The sequence below is a fragment of the Heteronotia binoei genome, chromosome 6 (genome assembly GCF_032191835.1).
Source record: "Heteronotia binoei isolate CCM8104 ecotype False Entrance Well chromosome 6, APGP_CSIRO_Hbin_v1, whole genome shotgun sequence".
NCBI classification, from domain to species: domain Eukaryota; kingdom Metazoa; phylum Chordata; class Lepidosauria; order Squamata; family Gekkonidae; genus Heteronotia; species Heteronotia binoei.
In genome coordinates this window covers 72,171,576-72,192,524 of record NC_083228.1, presented here as the reverse complement: position 1 = coordinate 72,192,524, position 20,949 = coordinate 72,171,576, and the positions used below count along the sequence as shown (strand labels likewise).

General features: G+C 42.1%; 1 protein-coding gene across 1 annotated transcript in view; it reads left to right on the top strand.

Moving 5' to 3' along the window:
• Positions 1 to 20,949, top strand: part of SORCS3 (sortilin related VPS10 domain containing receptor 3) — a 900,280-nt gene that overhangs the window by 418,990 nt on the left and 460,341 nt on the right. The window lies entirely within an intron of this gene.

Below are 20,949 nucleotides of genomic sequence, written 5' to 3'. Positions count from 1 at the left end.
TTCCTTTTTTCTTTCCTTCTTTTTCTGCTGCCAAGTTGTAGCCCAGTTATGGCAACCCCAAACCGTTTTCATGGCAAGAGACATTCAGATGTGTTTTGACATTGCCTGCCTTGTGTAGCAGCCCTGGACTTTCTTGGTGGTTTCACATCTATATACTAATCACAGCTGACTTCTTAGCTTCTGAGTTCTGATGAGATCAGGATAGCCTGGGCTATCCAGATCAGGGCCCTTTGGTATAGATTCTGGCTTTATGCTGAAGTGGAAATTAAGCCAGGCCACAAGCCACAAATCAGAGTAGGTGGGGATGGGGCAGCCTATGAATTCTTTGAATAAGAGAGATTTATGGTTTCAATTTATATTAATCATATGTATTTGAGAGAATCAGTCTCTGAAAGTCTATGGGACTTATTTTTAAGTAAACATTGATGGGACAGAATGGTTTCCTGTTTTACATATAGAAGAGGAAAAGTTCCATTGAACACAACTAAGAGATATTTAGGATTACTTTATAGGACTGGCATTGTGTACATATTTGAGAGTAAATCTCACTGAGAAGTGGGACTTTCCAATAAACTTGCAAAGCATTGTGCTACGTAAGATCTTCCTAATTCTTGTTAGAATGCAACTGCAGGGATATCAGGATTCCCAGGATAGGATAGGGAGCTGGAATGGATACATGCCCACTTGGAGGTCATGTTGCACATGATAGGCAATTTTTACCTTTTCCCTCTTTGCTGTCTCTGTCCTTATTAATGTTCACACACCCACTCTGCTCTGCTCACACTTGCTGCAGCCCAGCTCCTTAAGCAGGGCTTTGGGTGCATATGGGAGCGAGGAGAATCCTGCTGGATCAGTTTGTGCTCAAGCCTTGTAAGACTTGGCTAGGAAAGGCAGCTCTTGAGTTCTAAAAGCCCTTCTTAGAACACTATACTGGAGCTGCCTTTTAGGTAGGGCTTTCAAGGCTTGAGAGCCAGAGGATACAGCAGCTCCATCTTAGGAAGAGTTTTTAGCATACCGGAGCCTAGTCTTCTGTTTTTGTTGGTTCTTTGTATTGGAAGAGGCCAGAGAGGGGGCATTGGACCTCTAGGCACCACCAGGAATTTCCAAGGCTCCTTGGCAACCAAGTTTGTAGAGCCCTGAGTATAGGGTACCAATCAGGGCAGAAAAGGGCTATCTCAGTATTGTTGGGGTAGAGGAGCAGGAGCTTGTGACTGGCCAGCAGCCAGACTCTATAACTGACTAGGGAGGATGCTTCCTTTGTCAGTGGTAATCTAAAACAGTGGATTAATGGGATATTTCTTGGTGAGTTCATTAGCTAGTCCATCCGTGTAATATTTGTAGTGCTTCATATAGGAATTTTCTTTGTAAGAATTGTAGGAATCATTCTCTGATCCCAAAAAAGGGGATGGACACGAAGGACATAAAAAATTATAGGCCAATCTCGTAACTACATGTGGATTATAAGGTATTTGCTTCAATTCTGGCACAACACTTGAAGAAAGTCCTATCGGCTTATATACATCAAGATCAAGCAGGATTTCTTCCAAGAAGATATCTGAAGGATAATGTGAGAGCAATATGTAACTTATTGGAATATTATAAGAATCACCCAGAAAAGCAATTAGCATTAATTTGCTTGGATGCAGGGAAGGCCTTTGATAATGTGAGCTGGCAATTTATGCTGAAACAGTTAAATATTGTAGATTGTGGTGAAAACTTCTGTAAGATGATATACTCTATATATGCCTCTCAAAAAGTAAAAATTATGATAAATGGTGAATTGTCAGAATCAATTAATATTCAGAAGGGGACTAGACAAGGCTGACCTTTATCACCATTGCTTTTTATTTTATGTCTAGAGACACTAAATAACCAAATCAGAGAAGATCCAAATATTAAAGGTACTTTGATCAAAGGTGAACAACATAAATTAAGAGCTTTTGCAGATGACCTGGTTATACTAGAACAACCATTGGACTTTATTGATCATCTGATGAATAAGATTAATCAGTTTGGCCTCGAAAAACAATTTTTGGCCAAAAATATGACAACAGAAGAGATTCAGCTCTTTCAACAAAAATCTGGGTTCTCTTATGAGAAGAAAGTGAAATATCTGGGAATCTATATGTCAAACAAATGTAGTAGTTTAAAAACAGATAATTATGATAAATTACTTAAAAAGATTAAAAAAGATTTGGAAAACTGGGATGATCTGAACATATTCTTAATGGGAAGAATTGCTACAATAAAAATGAATGTGCTGCCAAGATTGTTGTTTTTGTTTCAAATGATTCCAGTTCTATTACCAAACACTTTTTCTCAAGAACTTAACAAAATGGTAGCTAGGTTCATCTGGTGGAATCAAAAACCAAGAATTAAACTAAAAGCATTGCAAGACTCAAAAACAAGAGTGGGTTTTGGCCTTCCAGAATGGCAGCTGTATTACATAGCTTGCGTGCTTTCCTGGGTAAGAGACTGGGTGCTGCTGAAAGACAAAAGACAGTTATCGGTAGAAGGATACGACCTTACCCAGGGTTGGCATGCATATCTGTGGTATCAAAGACTGGAAGGTCATTCCTATTTTAAAAATCATTGGTTAAGGAAGTCTCTCTATCTGTCACGGGCATGATTGAAACCAAAAATTTACCAAAAAATACCAAGATGGGTTTCACTGTTCAAAGCATTTACACAACCAAATTTACTGAACCTGAGTAACTTTTGCAGGTATGAAGACTTACTGAAACAAGACAACCAGTTGAAATCCAAGGAAGAATTGGAGAGCATGAACTTTAATATGAGTTGGTGCTTGAGAACCCAATTAGAATCTAAATATGCCAAAGATAAAGCAGTAGGTTTCAACACTGAACAATATACATTTGATAAAATCTTTTTAGGGCCACAGGAGAAATTGATCATGACGCTATATTAATATCTATTGCAGATGAAAATGCAATATGAAACCATAAAAGATTGCATGATACAATGGGCCAGGAATATAGGGTGCAATATAACTTTAGAGGAGTGGGAATCATTATGGAAATCTAATATTAAGTTAACTAAGGCAATGTATGTTAATATAACAAACAAGTGCTGGAAATTTATGTCTCATGTTGGGTCTTTTTATCATATGTGGTGGACCTGCAGAACAGTGAAAAAATACTAGAAGATGGTATATGACTTTTTACAGAAAATATTAAAAATGCAGATCCAATTTAAACCAGAACTATTTTTATTGAATATATACAACAGTAAATATACAAAAGAGGCAAGACATTTAATGGCGCATTTTAACACAGCAGCTAGAATATTGTTTGTGCAGAAATGGAAACTTCAACAAGTACCCTTGAAACAAGAACTGATCACGAAAATTTTGGAGACAGCAGAGATAGACTATTTGTCTCTACTACTTGGTGGCAAATCTAGGGAAGAAGCAAGAAAGTATTGGATTCAAGCGATATATTCCTTTCAAAGCGCAAAGGTAGTGGTGAATGGTGAACTATCAGAACCAATTGCTATTCAGAAGGGAACAAGACAAGGCTGTCCTTTATCACCACTTCTTTTTATTTTAAGTTTAGAGATATGGAACAACCAAATAAGAGAGGACCCAAATATTAAGGGGGCAGTGATCAAGGGCGAACAATACAAGCTGAGAGCTTTTGCAGACGACTTGGTTTTTTACTAGAACAACCATTGGACTCGATAAAACATTTGATAAATAAGATTAATCAATTTGGCCATTGGGCTGGACTGAAAATAAATTATGGCAAAATGAAATTTTTGGCCAAGAATATGACATCAGAACAAATTTATCTTCTTCAACAAAAGTCAGGATTCTCTAATGAGAAGAAGGTGAAATATTTGGGCATTTGTATTTCAAATAAATGTAGTAATTTAAAAATGGATAATTATGATAAATTACTTAAAGAGATCAAAAAAGATTTGGAGAAATGGCAGGATATGAACATATCTCTAATGGGAAGAATAGCTGCAATAAAAATGAACATTTTGCCAAGACTTCTATTTTTATTTCAAACTATTCCGATTCTTTTAACTAATGTATTTTTTCAGGAATCAAATAAAATGATCTTGGCGTATATCTGGAGAACGAAAAAACCAAGAATTAAGCTCAAAACGTTACAAGACTCTAAAACAAGAGCAGGCCTGGGTCTTCCAGATTGGCTATTATAGAGCCGCAGTATTGTCTTGGGTGAGAGATTGGGCATTATTGAAGGACAGGAGACAACTAATATTAGAGGGCCATGATCTTACATTGGGCTGGCATGCGTATTTATGGTATCAAAGACTAGAAGGACATTCCTATTTTAAGAATCACTGGTTCCGAAAATCCTTGTATCATACATGGTCATAGTTAAAACTGAGGATCTACCAAAAAATTCCAAGATGGGTCTCACCAGCTGAAGCATTTACACCACCAAATCTTATAAGACCAAATCAGAATTGAAACAAGATAATCATTTAAAGTCCAAAGAAGAACTAGAATGTATGGATATTAAAATGAACTGGTAGTTGAGTTCACAAATAGAATCTAGATATACTAAAGATAAAATAATATGTTTTAATACAGAACAATACCCATTTGACAAAAAAAAAATTGGGCTCTCAGGGGAAATTGATTTCAAAATTATATGCATTTCTGTTACAAGTGAAAATGCAAGACAAGATTGTAAAAGATTGTATGGTTCAGTGGGCTGTGAATGTAGGCCATAATATTATGTTAGACGAGTGGGAGATTTTGTGGAAATCTAATATTAAATTAACTAAGTCAATAGCTTTTAAAGAAAATTTGTATAAGATGTTTTATAGATGGTATCTAACTCCCCAGAAACTTTCTAAAATGTATGCTAATATGTCTAATAAGTGCTAGAAGTGTACAAAACATGTTGGGTCGTTTGATCATATGTGGTGGACCTGTGAAGTGGTGAACGACTATTGGAAGATGGTACATGAACTATTACAGAAAATTTTGAAGACACAGATCAAATTTAAACCAGAAATATTTTTATTGAACATATACCCCAGTGACTATACAAAGGAGACAAGACATCTAATATCACATATTACAGCAGCTGGGATTTTACTTGTACAGAAATGGAAATGTCAAGAAATTCCTATGAGGGCAGGCTTGACTGAGAAAATATTGGAGACTGCAGAGATGAACTACTTATCCCAACTGCTTGCTGGGAAATCTAAGGAAGAAGCCAGAAAACATTGGGAGAAGTTTTATATGTGGTTAGATATTTAAGATTTACTGATGTGAACTTTTACTTTAACTTTTTTTGTTATATATACTATCCAAATTAGATATATAATTTGAAAAACAGATGGTTCAAATGTGGACTTGCAATCTATACATTATGGTGACAGAAACATCTTGGGGGATTTGGAGAGGAGGGTATAATGCCATATAGTCCTTCCCCCAAAATAGCCGTTTTCTCCAGAGGAACTGATCTCTGTCACCTAGAAGTCAGTTGTAATTCCAGGAGAATTCCGAAAGTTGAGCCCGAAAGATTCTACAAACCCTAAAGAAACATCTTGGATTATTGATTTATCATTATGCATTATTGATTTATCATTATGCAGAATGGTTTATAACTGTATTACTAGCGATATTAATGTTTTCTATTCCCACTTACCCTGTTCCCCTTACTTTTGTTTAAAATTAATAAAACTTGTAAACTGCAAAAAAAAAGAAGAAAACGCAAGAAAGTATTGGGAGCCGTGGTAGAGTTGGTGGGAAACCTCAGACTGATATTAAATAAGATTAGTTGATGTGAAATGCAATGGGTAATTAATATCTACTTAGTATGTTTAGAGAATATGATTCAATTTAGATAAGCTCAAGAGTGAATTTACAATACTCATACCATATAATGATTATTTAGAGACATATGGACTCTGTTTTTGAATTTATGGAAATATGTTATGGTCTTTTTATTTCTGTTGTGAATGATTCATAAACATGCAGAATGTACCTCTTTTCTGTTTATATATTCACTGTTTTCCCTTAAATTCTGTATCTTCTTTTTCCTTTAATCTTGTTAAAACTTAATAAAACTTTAGAACTGGAGAACTGTAGGAATCATGTAGGATTTGTAGGAATCTTTTTATAGGAATATTTGTAGTGCTTCATATAGGAATTTTCTCAGCTGAAAATGAGGCTTGACTTATCTGCTGTGCTAATATTTAGACCAAGCTCTGACTCTGTCTTGGGAAAGCATTATAGAGAGTGTAAAAAGTCAGACAGGTATTTGTCAAGGATGCTTTAAATATCTAATTACTAAACTATATTGCCTTTTTTGGCTTCCTGGTGTATGGGATTTTTATAGCTTGTTCTTTTTTCTTTCATACTTTTTGGCTGTAAAATATTCTGAGTCATCATGTTCTGAAATTTTATTTGTGCTTTCTGTAATGCAAGGAGACAGTCATATACTTAAAACTCACTAGACTCTGCACGATTTGTGACTCAGCCATCCAAACACTTCCCAACAGACATGCATGCCATCCCACTAAAGACTTGATGGGTTTATTTTTCCCTTGCTCTCCTGAAGTGGGAATTTGTTAAGTACTTTGCAGGTCATCTTATTTGTCTTGAAACTGTGTTCACTGTAGGGGTTCACAGGTTGTGCAGGCCCACCCTTTATCACTTTGAGTGTTACAGAAGTGATATATACTAGAACAGGCATGTCAAATGCCCTGCCCGCGGGCCTGAACTGGCCCCCAGAGGGCTTCTATGCAGCCTGCTATGGTCTGCTTCCTTCTCCCCCTCTCATGCATCTGTTGTCACCATTTTTGTTTTTCTCCATGGGGTTGAGACAGCCAAGCAAAGCAGCCTCTCCTTGCACTTTTCCTCTTCCCCCTTCTTCCACAGTGGAGGAGCTTAGCTCTGTATTTTTTCACTGTATTCATGCTCTCATGATCCAGTCTTTTTTAGTAGGAAAGCAATGTGAACTGTTTATATGAGGAATAACAAGAAGCCAATGAGGTGGAGATTGGGGATTTTGAGCTTAGGCTTCCCAGATAATAGGCTGATACTGACCACAATACATTGCTGTCTCTCTATTCTTGCACTGCCTCATGATAACTGCAGTTATTTTTCTGGGGAAGACTATAGCTTTGTAGATAAACAAATAGCCCTCAGTTCATATCATGGTGCCTTCACGTGTTCTTGACCAGCACATGAAGCAACTTATATGCAAAAGCTCACAATGCCTAGCCATTTAATATTTCCCCCTGGGTCCTAGAGCAGAGCATTGACCATGAGATTTTTGTAATGAATGGCAATAAATCAGATGTAGATTTGCAACTTACAGATATACACCTGAACAACACCTGAACAGCATACTCAGGATTGCTACAGCACTGACATTGTCTTCAGATTTTTATGCAATAATTCGGAGCTACTGGTATCAGTTATCAGAGACTGTTAAACAAACAAAATATTGCAAGAGTGCTAATGTTTTAAGTTTTTTTTAAAAAAAATTTCATTATGTTTGTCTGTACCCTGTATAAAGTTTACATCTCTGCTACCTGGCATTGCATTTTTGACACACATGGCCCAGCTCATCAAGTTTTCATCTATGTCAGATCCGTGCCTCATAAAAAATGAGTTTGACACCCCTGTACTAGAACATATCTATGTGCTGATGGCCAAAAAGCAACAGCATGCAGGTGTAAGAGACTAGTTATGAAGTCTTAGGAAATCCTTTGCTTTTCACTAGTGCTCCTTACGCACCCACGTCTGAAAGTCTAGAGTGACTTGCACCCATCATTATTTGGTGAATAATCATGAGTTTTCTCCCATGACAGGAAGCTTAGCATTGTTCTAAAAACTGTATGGGTAGGAAAACAAGCAGCATTTACAATTTGCATGTACCCTATTTGAATCCAAAGCAAATTACATTTCTGCTATTCCCCATGGGCCTCAAAAGCAATTTTCATGGTTAAAATAACTCTGATTTGTAAGCAGAAATAGTTGTAGCAGTAAAATGATGGTGGGTAGCCCCCTTTGTATGCAAAGGTTCCCAACAGAGAAATGCATTGAAAATTCTGGTTTCATAACAATCTTTTTGTAGATGGAGGTCCTGATCCTCCAATTGCCAGCACAGCACAAATAACTTCACTTATACTAATAGCTCTATTAAATTACTTGTGTGAATAAAATTTGGCATTGTATTCTTTCTTGGCTTTTCAGAACTGAATATGCCTAGTTCTTTTGACTTTCAGAATAGTGTTTTCTTCTGACACTCTTTATCACAGTTGTTATTTTGCTCTGAACTGTGTTGAGAGCAAAGCAGTAGTATAATGCCCCATGATTTTCTACATAATTATCAAAGGTTTTACATCTCTTTCCCCTTTTTTCTTTTCTTATAAAGGACACCATATATATTGAGATCGCCTCCATTGAAAATAATTTGAAGAGGCCTATACTTCTGTGGTGCTTTTAGTCAAAGATAGCATTTGCACTAACTTTCTAATACTCAACCATTAGCCATTTCTCTCTGTATACCATAAGCTTATTTGTCAAAATAAAAGGAAGGCCTTTCAAGAATTATGTACTTTATCAAAGAGAATGTAATTATACCTTACTCAAGTATTAGACAAGCTATGGGAGGCATACAAATTAAGATGTTTCAGTACTTGTAAATCAAACATTTATTACAGATGGAATTGAGTCATTTACTTAACATTTTTGAAAGCATCTTATAAATATAAATAAGTATTTATATAAATATAAATATGTCCAGTAAAAAAATGGTGTGTGTGTGTGTGTGTGTATATATATATATATCTATACACACACACACACACCGCATTTCTTGGTCCATAAGGCGCTCCGGACCATAGGACGCACCTTCCTCCTGGGGGGCGATCCGCTGCCTCCGCCTCCGATCCCGGCGCTTCCCCCGTGCCTGCCTGCCTGGCTCCAGCTTCTTCCAGCAAGTGCTGGGATCGCTACATGCTGCCCCCACTGCAAACCCAGCGCTTCGCGAACGCTGGCTGCGGAGGGGGCAGCGTGGAGCGATCCCAGCACTTGCTGGAAGAAGCTGGAGCCAGGCAGGCAGGTGCAGGGGAAGCGCTGGAATCAGAGGCGGAGGCAGCGGATCGCACCCCCCCCGGAGGAGGGTACCTTTGCTCCATAAGATGCACACACTTTCCCCCCCACACTTTTTGGGGGGGTGAAAGTGCGTCTTATGGTCTGAGAAATACGGTATATATTGTATGTATGTATGTATAAGTGTTTGTGTGTGCATACATACACACACGCTGTAGATAAACTCTGAGGGGAAAGTTTTCATTTATATATACAAATGGGGAAAAGATCTTGCAGTATCCTGTAAAAATATGTCTTAATCTTTCTAAAGAATCCCTGAAGATCTCAGCCAGTGTGGGCATAAGACTAAATGTAGCAAAAGTTATACATTGCTGGTATCTGGCCCCTGATAGTTTGATAAATATGTTCCTCACAACTTCTACAAAGTGTTGGTGATGAAATAAAAGAAGTTTAAGTTTTTGACATATTTGGTGGCACTGCCTGGAAGTTAAAAAAGTACTGGAAAGCAATGCTCACTTGTGAAGTCTTGTGAGCAAAAATTCTAGTCTGTGAGCTACTGGTATTAAAGTTGTGAGCTACTACATAAATTAGTTTGCTCTGGGGTCATTTTTTCCTGAGCTAAGACAAAAATGTGTGAGTCAGTGTAGCAGAAAAATAACGAGGTCAACACAGAATTTCTGGTTTGAAGCGAGGTATTTTACTCTTGGTACCAAAAGTGAGCTCAGTTGGGCTTGGCTGCCCCAAAGACTGAGTTAAAATCATTCTGCATACAGACAGTTTTCTTAACAGGCAAGCAAGAAGGCAGGCACACAGGCTTATCTGATTTCAAGATCCCTCCTTTGCAGAGTCCTCCCTGGTAAAATTCCATTACACCAACCCTTCACTTATCTATTACAGCAAGTCGCCTCTAAGAGGCCGCTTCTCTTATCTTAGCTAGCCAGTTTGGGCATACACCCACTATGCTGTGGCCAGCGCTTTAACGGAAAGTCACCTCAGACATTTTAATTTTGGGGGGCAAAGCATGCTCTTAATCATTATATTCCTTATTATAGGGGTATTAATTAATTATTCAGGGGCTCTCCTTCATCAGAGGCTAAAAAACTGAGATCTCACACTAACTATCACACTGACTATCACATGTGATAATATGTGTGCTTTACACTGCGACCAGCCAAATTTTGAAAATCTGGTGGTATCTCTAAACATGTTCCCTTTGATGTTGTCCGCAGCAAGTATGTCATTTTACTGTGTTTTAATCTATGCGGAAAAACATGCTATAAGTAAGGATTTTTATAAGTAAGCAAAGCTTTTTTGTCAAGTGCCCTTGCCATTTTCAGTCTCTGTGTATTGACTTGAATCTTTGTTTTGGGAATAAGGGAGAGTGTGAACTGTGCCTGCTTTGCTCTCTGTGTGAAACAGTTATAAATATCCATTTCTACCCTGTGGAGAGCTTTGGAGCTGCCTCCTCAAGGCCACCATATCTCATCCTAGAACCATATCTCATCCCAGCTTAAACTGTTTATTGTTGGGAGGGGAGAGAAGTTGGTGTGAACTAATTTGTATTGCTTTGCGTGGGCTTTTGTACTGTATGATTTGGCAGGCTGCATAATGGCCTGTTACATCAACTACCTCAGATATGCAGATGGTACCACTCTAATGGCAGAAAGTGAGGAGGACCTAAAGAACCTCTTGTTGAGGGTGAAAGAGGAGAGCACAAAAGTAGGCTTGAAACATCAAAAAAACTAAGATCATGGCATCCGGCCCCATCATACCTTGGCAAATAGAAAGGGAAGACATGGAAGTAGTGACAGACTTCACTTTTCTGGAATCCAAGATCACTGCACATGGTGACTGTAGCCATGAAATTAAAAGATGTTTGTTCCTTGGGAGGATAGCTATGGTTAACCTGGGCAGTATAATAAAAAGTGGAGACATGCCAACAGAAGTCTGTATAGTCAAAGCGATGGTATTTCCAGTAGTAACGTATGGCTGTGAGAGCTGGACCATAAGGAAGGCTGAGTGCAGAAGAATAGATGCTTTTGAGCTGTGATGCTGGAGAAGAATCTTGAGAATCCCTTGGACTGCAAGAAGATCAAATCAGTCATTCATAAGGGGAATCAACCCTGACTGTTCCCTGGAAGGTCAGATGCTGAAGCTGAAGCTCGAATACTTTGGCCACCAAGTGAGAAGGGAGCACTCACTGGAGAAGATCCTGATGCTGGGAAAGACAGAAGGCAAAAGAAGAAGGGGATGGCAAAAGATGAGATGGCTGGACAGCGTTACTGATGTAACAAACATGAATTTGAGCAGACTTCAGAGGATGGTGGAAGACAGGAGGGCCTGGCGTGACTTTGTCCATGGGGTCGCAAAGAGTCAGACTTGACTGTGCGACTGAATAACAGCAAAAATAATAGCCCTGAAGAGGGTATAAAACACTGGCCACCTCCCAAGTGTGCCAGATCTGACATATGTAATGCTACTGACTCTGTCTATCAATAAAGCCAATAAAGCCAACATTGGAGGCCTACTTTAATTGAGGATAGTCCTAGAGCTGACACTTTTGATAAGGTCCCACATAATAATCTTGTTGACGAGTTGGTAAAATGTGGTTTGGATACTATTACCATCAGGTAGATCTGTAACTGGTTGACAGATCGCACCCAAAGAGTGCTTGTGAATGGTTCCTCATCCTCTTGGAGAGGAGTGACAAGTGGAGTGCCTCAAGGATCTGTCTGTCGGTGCGGGTGTTTGCAGAGAGAGCGGTGTGATGTGCTCAATGGTGAGCCCCAGTAAAGAAGTGAGCCAGACACCTGCAGCTAGTGCTAAACCAGTGTATTTACAATATATACAACACGTGCTCACTAGCGCAGAAAAATACATTAAACACAGGACCAAAGTGCTCCGCCAGCAAGTGAACTCTCGAAGAGAGACCTGTGCATTGCAAGCACAGTCCATATATAGTTCTATCAGCCAATCCTGGCAGTCCACAGTCATGCTGACTCAGCAGGTCCTTTCCACCTGTCTTCTGCCGGCTCAAACCGGCTTGTAGATAAGGTCACTGTGACCTAGCATGCCAGCTAGATCACCTGCTGTCACATTTGAGCTGTCAAACTGTGTAAAGGTAGATTCAACTACTGACACTGTCTTGGGACCTTTTTTGTTCAACATCTTTATCAATGATTTGGATGAAGGAATAGAATGCTTATTAAATTTGCAGATGGTACTAATTGGGAGGGGTAGCAAAAACAGTAGAAGACAGAGTCAGGATACAGGATAATTTTGACAGGCTGGAAAACTGAACTAAAACAAATAAAATTAATTTTAAGGGGGATAAATGTAAAGTTCTGCATTTAAGTAGGCAAAATCCAATGCATCATTATAGGATGGGGGAGACTTGCCTTGGCTGTAGTATGTGTGAAAAGGATCTAGGGATCTTACTAGACCATACACTGAACATGGGTCAGCAGTGTGATGTGGTAGTTAAAAAACCAATGCAATTTTGGGCTGTATCAACAGAAGTATAGTGTCCAGATCACGTGAAGTTTTACTCTGCTCTGGTTAGACCTCACCTAGAGTATTGTGCTCATTTTTGGGCACCACAATTTAAGAAGGATATAGACAAGCTGGAGTGTGTGCAGAGGAGGGCACCAAAGATGGTGAGGGGTCTGGAGGCCTAGTCCTATGAGGAAAGGTTGAAGAAGCTGGGTATGTTTAGCTTGGAGTGTCCCACCCCCCCCCCCTCCATCTTCTGGGCATGGAGCAGGGTAACTGGGTCTGTTTGTGGGTGGAGGTATTTGTGAATTTCCTGTATTGTGTAGGGGCCCCTTTCAACTCTATGATTCTATGCTTAGCTAGTTTTCTCAAAGAATTTTGAACAAGTAAAATAAACCAAAGTGACAATTGGTGAGTTGTAAACACAGCTGTCAAACTGTCACTGTCTTTTTATTCTTTCCCAGATATCCAGACATTGCATCTGCTCTTCCAATTCATTGTGCTGGCAGTCTGACTGTCCATGCATGGTGGCTTTGTCAACTGTGAAGTCCTCCACTAGCTGTTTTTCAGAATTGCATCTGATTGCTGCTGTCACGGTGTCATTGATGGAAGTCAAAATCTGTTAGAAAAGTGTTTTGTCATGGAGAGGGTAGATAAACCTGTTGAAGTTACAATTGTGTGACTGTGAAAGTCAATGTTAAATGTAGCAGTGAGTTCCTACAAAATGCACATGTGTGGCTGCTGTACTGCTTCCTTGGATGGCCAGAAAAATGGCTGCTTTGTTTCTCTTTCCTTTTACCATGATTATTTCAGAGGTTCTAAGCTTCTGCTTGCAAAGTTCTGATCCCCAAATTCTGGTCACTAATGCTTGAAACATAGCATGAATCTTTGTATATAGTGCTTATATAGAGGAAAAAAACTAGCAATCTGATGTGCTGTTCAGGAGGGGGCTTGCAGTGATACAATCTTTGAAAGAACTAAGAAAGAAAGAAAGCTGCAAGAGGGTTATGTCTCTCTCATTTTTGATTGTGCAGAAGGTCACCTGCTGCCTTTTTGGAATGAGTATCAATTCAAATCCATGAGACAAGAGAAAGGCAGGCATCCTAATAGTTAAGGAGTCCCCTAATTTGCAGCCTGAGGGGACATAACTTATCATAGAATCAGGAAAAGTCATGAGTTTCAGACTTACTTCAGTGTGACAATTTTGTTTTGTTTTGTTTTTATCAGGAAGGATAGCTTTCTGTGAGGCAATGAAATGCTGAGGTAGTCACATGTGCCAAGAGCAGCAACACACCAAACCTTCTGCAACCTGAGTGGTGTAAGGGAAGGCAATAGGTACGAGCAGCCATCATTTTGTAGAAAAATAGGTAGTGGAGCCCATCCAGGGATTGTTATGCAGCTGCACCTACTATTTAATGAAGAAGGAGATGGAACTCTCAGAAAGGTTCAGGCGCTGTGCTCCTATGAGCTCCCGCTGAATCTGAGGCCTGGGTTAGTCTCATCATTGGCTGCTGTCAGATGACAGGCTTAGAGTGTTTTGGCCATGTCTGTAATTTGATCTTTTTTGTGTGTTGGATAATTTTGTTTAATGCTATACGTGCTCACCCCGTTGTTGATGTTTAGAATATTTGCGGAGCGATAACCATAGAGCAATCAGTCAGCATCCTTTTGTTTGTTTTTCATGCATGCAGATAAGTGCATAGCTGAAGCACTGGTTCTTTTTTGAGAACTCCACATTGCCCCCCAAGATGAAATAAAGAGGCGGACACAAATAAATTGGTAAAAATTATGGGCCACTTTATTAAATAACACAGCAACAGCAAGGGCAACCAAACTGCAGCCAGGTCAGGGCCAGGGGTCTCCCCTGCCTTTTTTCAGCGGGCGAGAGACCTGGCCCCCCAGCCGGAGCGGTGTGTCACATTTCTCATCAGGCAGACCCAGCAGGGAGGCTCGCACTGGAGGGCCCAGACACCAGACGCGCATCTCAGTGAAAGGCACCCATCCAATTGAGTCTCTAGGACAGTCTGCATTCACACACCTCGAGTCACCAATACCCAAAAGTTGATCCTGCCAGACCCCTAATTCCCAAAAAGGGGGAGGCTAACCGGTCCTCCCCAGGCTGCATGGTGCCATAAACCCAATAAAACCTGCCACAACTAAGGCCAAGTCTCTATTTAGGGCTTAGCACCCACCGAAAGGCCCAAAGCCAACACAAGCCCATGCCGAAGATCCCTCAGGAAAAGCATATTACCCTTTACCGAGAGATACACTCCATCCCCTCCGTAGAGGTCAGGTTATTCTGTAGAAATATCTGGATGGGGCAGATAGTGGCCCAAACCACCCTCCAATGCCTTACGAATCGCCTTATTTGCCCTGTAACGAGCCCTCTCTATCCCAGCTGGATTCCAAGCACTGCGCCACACCAAGCGCGGAATCATGGCTGACCAAACTATAATGGTACCAGGCCATGTCTTCCTAATGTACTTGAAATCATCTTGCAAGATCAAAGCCTTGCCTTTAATCAGCCCGAGATCATTCCCCCCCAGGTGAATAATTAAAACCTGAGGAAGAGGGCCCACACACCCATGAAATAAAAGCGGGAGCAAGCTGGGCCACTGAAGACCCCAGCGCCCCCGCCATTCAACTGTAACATATTTGCTGAGCCCCAGCTCAGAGCCAACAGCAGTTCTCCAAGCTTGATGTGCCGCCCCAAACACATAACTGTGCCCGTAGATGAGAACTCTGCTCCTACGGCCAGGAACAACAGCATCTAAAAAGAGAAACAGAAAAGTTATAAAAACCAAAGCTTAAACTACCCCAGCTCCTAATAACAAAGCTAAGAATGGAGCAAAGGGCGAATATAACCTTTATAAGCCTGAGACCGCCAACGGCCAAGGCGCTGGATGGACGAAGAATAATAATCCAAGGCCGTGGCCATAGAGGCCGCCCCAGTTTTAAAGGAGTGGGTACCAAACCTCACTCCCGACAACCCTAGAAGAGCTAAGGCCCTATACGTCACTGCCCAAAACTGATGTTTTGTCAGAGGGCTGCCTCCAAAATGTCAAAACAACAACCCTTCGCAGCCTCCCCGCATGGCCAAATAATTTAGCCAATGTGGAAACTGGGCAAAGCTCCACCTCAGAACAAGGACCCAATTCCACCACAGTCCCAATGCCCTGTTGATCCGTCTTGGATCGGCGGATGGTAAGAGCCGCCTTACCCCCATTAACCTAATGTCCCTCAATGACAGGGCCCTGCCAGAAACATTCCTGGAGCTTGCCACCAATTCACTGATCCGCAGCGCCCCAAAGTAGGTCACCAAAGAGGCTGCATGAAACAAAACAGCCTCAAAATGAGATGCACAGACTGCACTCCACGCCCCTTTCAAACCACTAAGAATCTCAGGAGACATAGGGTTCCTGGTATTGGACCTAGGCCCGACCTCTCTGGACCACCCTTCCAGCATCTTTTGAATACGAAAATCTGCTGTTTCCTCCTTATACCCCAATGCCTTGCTAGCAAAAGCCAGCGCAGACATGCAGCCTCTAATTGATCGCACGGCCAATCCCTTTTAAGGAAACACAGTAATGGAGCAACTGCTCCACCGGGAGGGGCCAAACAGTGTGATACCCTACCTCGGCCCTAAAGTCTTCAAACTGCCGCACAGCACGTTCGTAAGACTTCCTGGTGCTAGGCGCAATGGCTAGGCCTATCGCTCTGCAGGCCTCGGCTCTCCAATCAGCCATAGCTCCTGAGGCATTGGCGCCACCTCCTTATCAGCATTCGGGGCCAACTGATGAAACATCTCCAACTGTTTATGAAAGAGAGCGTCAGCCACCCCGTTATTCACCCCAGGAACATGTTTGGCCAAAAACAAAATGTTAAGCTGCAGACAACGCAGAGTGAAGGCCCTCACCAACCTCATAACCGTTGTGATTTGGATGAAAGGGAATTAATAACATGAACAACAGCCATGTTGTTGCACCAAAAATGAACAGTGCGATTGACCATATTGCTCCCCCACAACCAAACCGCAACCAAAATGGAAAAAAATTCTAAAAACGTGAGATCCCGGCTCAAGCTGGCCTGCACCCATAAATCCAGCCACACCTCCATGCACCAGTGTCCACGGAAGTAGATCCCAAAACCTAATGACCCAGCAGCATCGGACATGACCTGAAGCTCCGCCTCAAGCCTCATGTCCTCTCTCCAAAAAGAAATCCCATTAAATGATTCCAAAAACTCCTGCCACACTCACAGGTCCTCCCTCATGCTGCTGGTAACCCTAGTCCTGTGCTGTGGCAAGCGAAGGCCCGCCATAGCGTCAGAGAACCTACGAAGAAAAGCCCTACCCGGAGCAACCACTTTGCAAGCAAAGTTAAGGTGCCCAACTAACTGCTGAAGCTCAAGAAGCGTAACCTTCTTTTTGAGGAGGAAAATACTAATCCTATCCCTCAAATCCTCCAGTTTCTGACAAGGAATCCTGGATGATTGCACTTAAGTGTCCGGCTCAATCCCCAAAAACACAAGGCATTGGGCCGGGCCCTCTTTTTTCTTCAGCCAATGGCACACCCAACTCAGCGGCCAGCTCAATAAAGCAGGACAACAACTGAACGCAGTGTCCAGAACCTGAAGCCCACAAACAGGTAGTCATCCAAATAATGAACAACATCCTACAAACCCACTTTCTCATGCACAGCCCATTCAAGAAATGTGCTGAAACACTCAAAAGCAGCACATGATACAGAGCAGCCCATAGGCAACGCCCTGTCCATGTAAAATTGCACCGCAAAAGAGAAACCCAAAAGCTCAAAATCATCCAGATGGACAGGGAGAAGGCAAAATGCAGATTTAATATCACATTTAGCCCCCTGACCACAGCGTCGAACGACGCCCACGGTTTGATCAAAGGTAGTATACCTAACTGAGCATAGTTCCTCAGGTATCCCATCATTAATGGAAGAACCCTTGGGGTAAGAAAGGTGGTGAATCAAGCGAAATTCACCAGGAGCCTTCTTTGGCACCACCCCTAAAGGGGAAACCCTAAGGTTAACCACTGGAGGACTAGCAAATGGGCCTAAAATCCTCCCCTCTACCAGCTCCTTGGCAATCTTCGCCTCCACTACATGCTCCAAACCCTTAACTGAACTGAGGTTCCGAGACCAAGTTGGTACCCGAGAACCCTGAAAAGGAATTCTAAAACCTAACGTAAAACCGTTCAACAAATATAAACTGTCAGCCCTACATGGGTACCTACGAAGCCATTGCTCAAGAGGTCCCACCTTTTTCCAGTTTGGGAAGGACCCCCGCCCTGTCTTTTCTGATCCTTGCATGGCTGAACTCTTGGACAGTTGTTAAACAGGGGGCATTCATGCTTGAACTGGCAAGCTTTCCGACTGCACGCCCCCTGCAACCCAAACTCCCAGCAAAGCAAGCGGGGTTGAACCGCCTGCCCCACAGAGCTGCGGGAAGATGATGATGAACTGGAAGGAGAAGAGGAACCCTTAGAAACTAAGTGACCGCTGTCAGAGCGGTCCCCTAGATTGGGCCGCGCAGGTGACATCACCTGCAGCCACATCTGTTGGTAAATCCGATCCCAAGGGAGGGAAGGGTACAAAGCGGCCCTTATCCTGAATTCCTGGTCGTATTGAATCCAGGCCGGGCCGCTGAACATCGTATACCCTTTGTATATGATGTTCATGTACTGAATCAGCACTGCCACCCACCAGGGCTGAGCACGCGCTATCTCTCCCGCATATATAAAAAACCCTGGAAGCCCATTGGTCCAGGTCCGATCAACCTTCCTCTTCCTAAGCTTCTCCTTCTCTTTATCATCAAGCTCTTCCTTATCTTGCAGCCTCTGAAAAATAACTGCGTTCACCTCGTCCTCCCCCTCCTCGCTTGAAGATGAGGGGGGCGAAGGATGCTTCGGGGGGGGGGGGCTTAGGAACCTTACGAGCAGGCTGATTACCCTTTGATTTTCCACCACCTTTACGCCCTGACATGTTCGCCACTCTAAGGGATCATGGCAAGAGGATTTGGAGCACAAGACAAAATTAAAGAGAGTTTGAACTGCAGTAAAGCAGCTTTACTACTCTGTGCCAAACCCCAAAACCACTCAATTTCTTCACCTAAAAAAGGCCACAGCCCTCACTTAAAATGGCTGCTGCCTCACTGGCACTTAAAATGGCCACCAAGAACAAGAGGCGAGAAGGAAGAACCAGCACAAAATGGCCACCAAGGACCAGAGGCGAGGAGGAAGAACAAACAACCCCAGTGCCTCACAAAATGGCTGAAGCACACCACCCCCTTGCTGCCTCCTCAGCCCAACTTAAAATGGCCGCCAAGGCCACAAGGCCATAAGAGAGAGGCTCCGTAAGTGAAAAAATGGGCCTTGGAAAAATGTTGCCTTCAAACGAGCAGCACCCCGCCGCCCCAACAAAGCGCCCCTGCAATCCCCCCCCAAAAAATGCCAACCATGAGGAGAAAATGGAGATCCAAATACAGCGCCCCTGCAATCACCCCCCCCCAAAAAATGCCGACAATAAGGGGAATGGAGGTCTTAGTACAGCACAATGCTGTATAGGATGCAAAGAGGGCCACCAGTAATAAGAAAAAGAGAAGCCCTGCCGTGCTAAATTGGCCTGAAACCGGTCCCACAACGCGCTCCGCAAGCCCCTACGCAGCAACACACTCCGTACAACAAACGGCCTCCAATGGCCTAACCCCACCTGGTGCCGGCTACGAGCGTGATAGCACACTCCTTCCCTTTCCGAGCACTGAAGGAGGACTGCAGAGAAGGGAGCAGAGGCTTCTGAAGGCACGCAGAAGCCCCGCCCCCTAAAGACATGCCTAAAGCGTGCCAAATTGCCCGCTCTTCCCTCCGAAGGGGGAAAATCTCCCCGGCAGCCACGCTGCAATGCGGCGGGCTGCCAGAGGTTCCAATCCATCTGCCGCATACTGTGGTCATTGGTTCTTATGCAACTGTATTTCTCTACCAGAAATCACTCCCTTTCCTGCCTGATCTTACTCCCTTTCCCACTAATTTTGTAGGGAAGTTTTCCCTTTTTTCTCTCCCCATAGAGCTTTTACATCAGAGCAATATTATAAAGTGGCTTGGAGTAAAGTTCCAGGGGTGGAATACTGACAGCCAATATGGGACCCTAAATAGGGACTATTTCCAGCACCCCCACCCCCAAAAAACAGCAAAAAGAATTGTTTTTCGGGAGTTTGTTACTCTAAAACAACACCGCCTCACTTTTCTGATCATTCTCAAACTCATTTTGCTCCAAAGATTTGGGAATGATTGTAGTAAAGCCAGGATAGCTATTGTGTGTCTAGAAAATGTGGATTTTTCTGTTCACATAGCAGCCATTTTTCTTGATGCTGTCTCCAGAGCAGCCATTTCTTCTCCCTGCCATGGGGGGGGGGGAGGTATGTGTGTGTTATTTTTTAAATTCATCACTAGAATCTTTTTACATCAATATGCCATTGTAAAAATAGGTATGGGAGATTCTTTGAATTCCCAGCTTCACTGCTTTTAAAAAGTACCGTAAGTCTCTAGCTGCTTCCCCTTGTAATATAAAGAAAAAGGAATATTCACAAGGGAAGGCACTAGAAATTTACTTTTTTAACATGAAAGTTGGAAATTCAGAAAACCTGCTTTACCCTACAGTATATTCTAGTGCCAGGTTTTTTTACATTACAAAAAGCCATGGTGGGGGTGTCCTTTTCTGGGGGATTGGGGCAGAAAACTGTGGTGCTGTGCTTCACCTGAAACCACACTAGCAACTGGGAAACTACAAAATCCCATCCCTGTGGAAGGCACCTGAGAGTTGGGGTAGAGAAGAACCTGCTATATTTAATTGTGAAGATACTGGTGTGCTGGCAAAAGGAGTGGGGAAGATCATTGTATTTAGCTAGGCACATTGGGAGCAAACCAAGGCCAAGTGGTGCTATCAGCAATTCTGAGGGTTGCTTCAGACCTGGCCAGCACTTATAGGAAGCAATATTTGGTCTGAAGCCTTCTTGCTTTTAAAAGGACTTCTTGCTTGTAAAAATTATTTGTAATCTTTTTATAGTGGTGTTGCATAGCTGATGTCTTGAGGACTGATTGTATTGTACTTTGCTGTTTTAATTTTCATTGGGTGTCTGTCTATTTCTTTCATTACTGCTTTGAAAGTCACCTTTAACACTTTATAAGTTCTGCATGGATTTTATGGGATTGTCTTGAAATGAGTGCCAAAGTATAAAAGCCGTATGGCTGAGATACTTTTATAACATTCTTGATAAACCCATATAAAGTGAAAAGAGTGTACTTCATCCTGTAAGATTACATCATTATGTTCCAGAAAGATGATAATCTGGAGCAATATCTATTAATT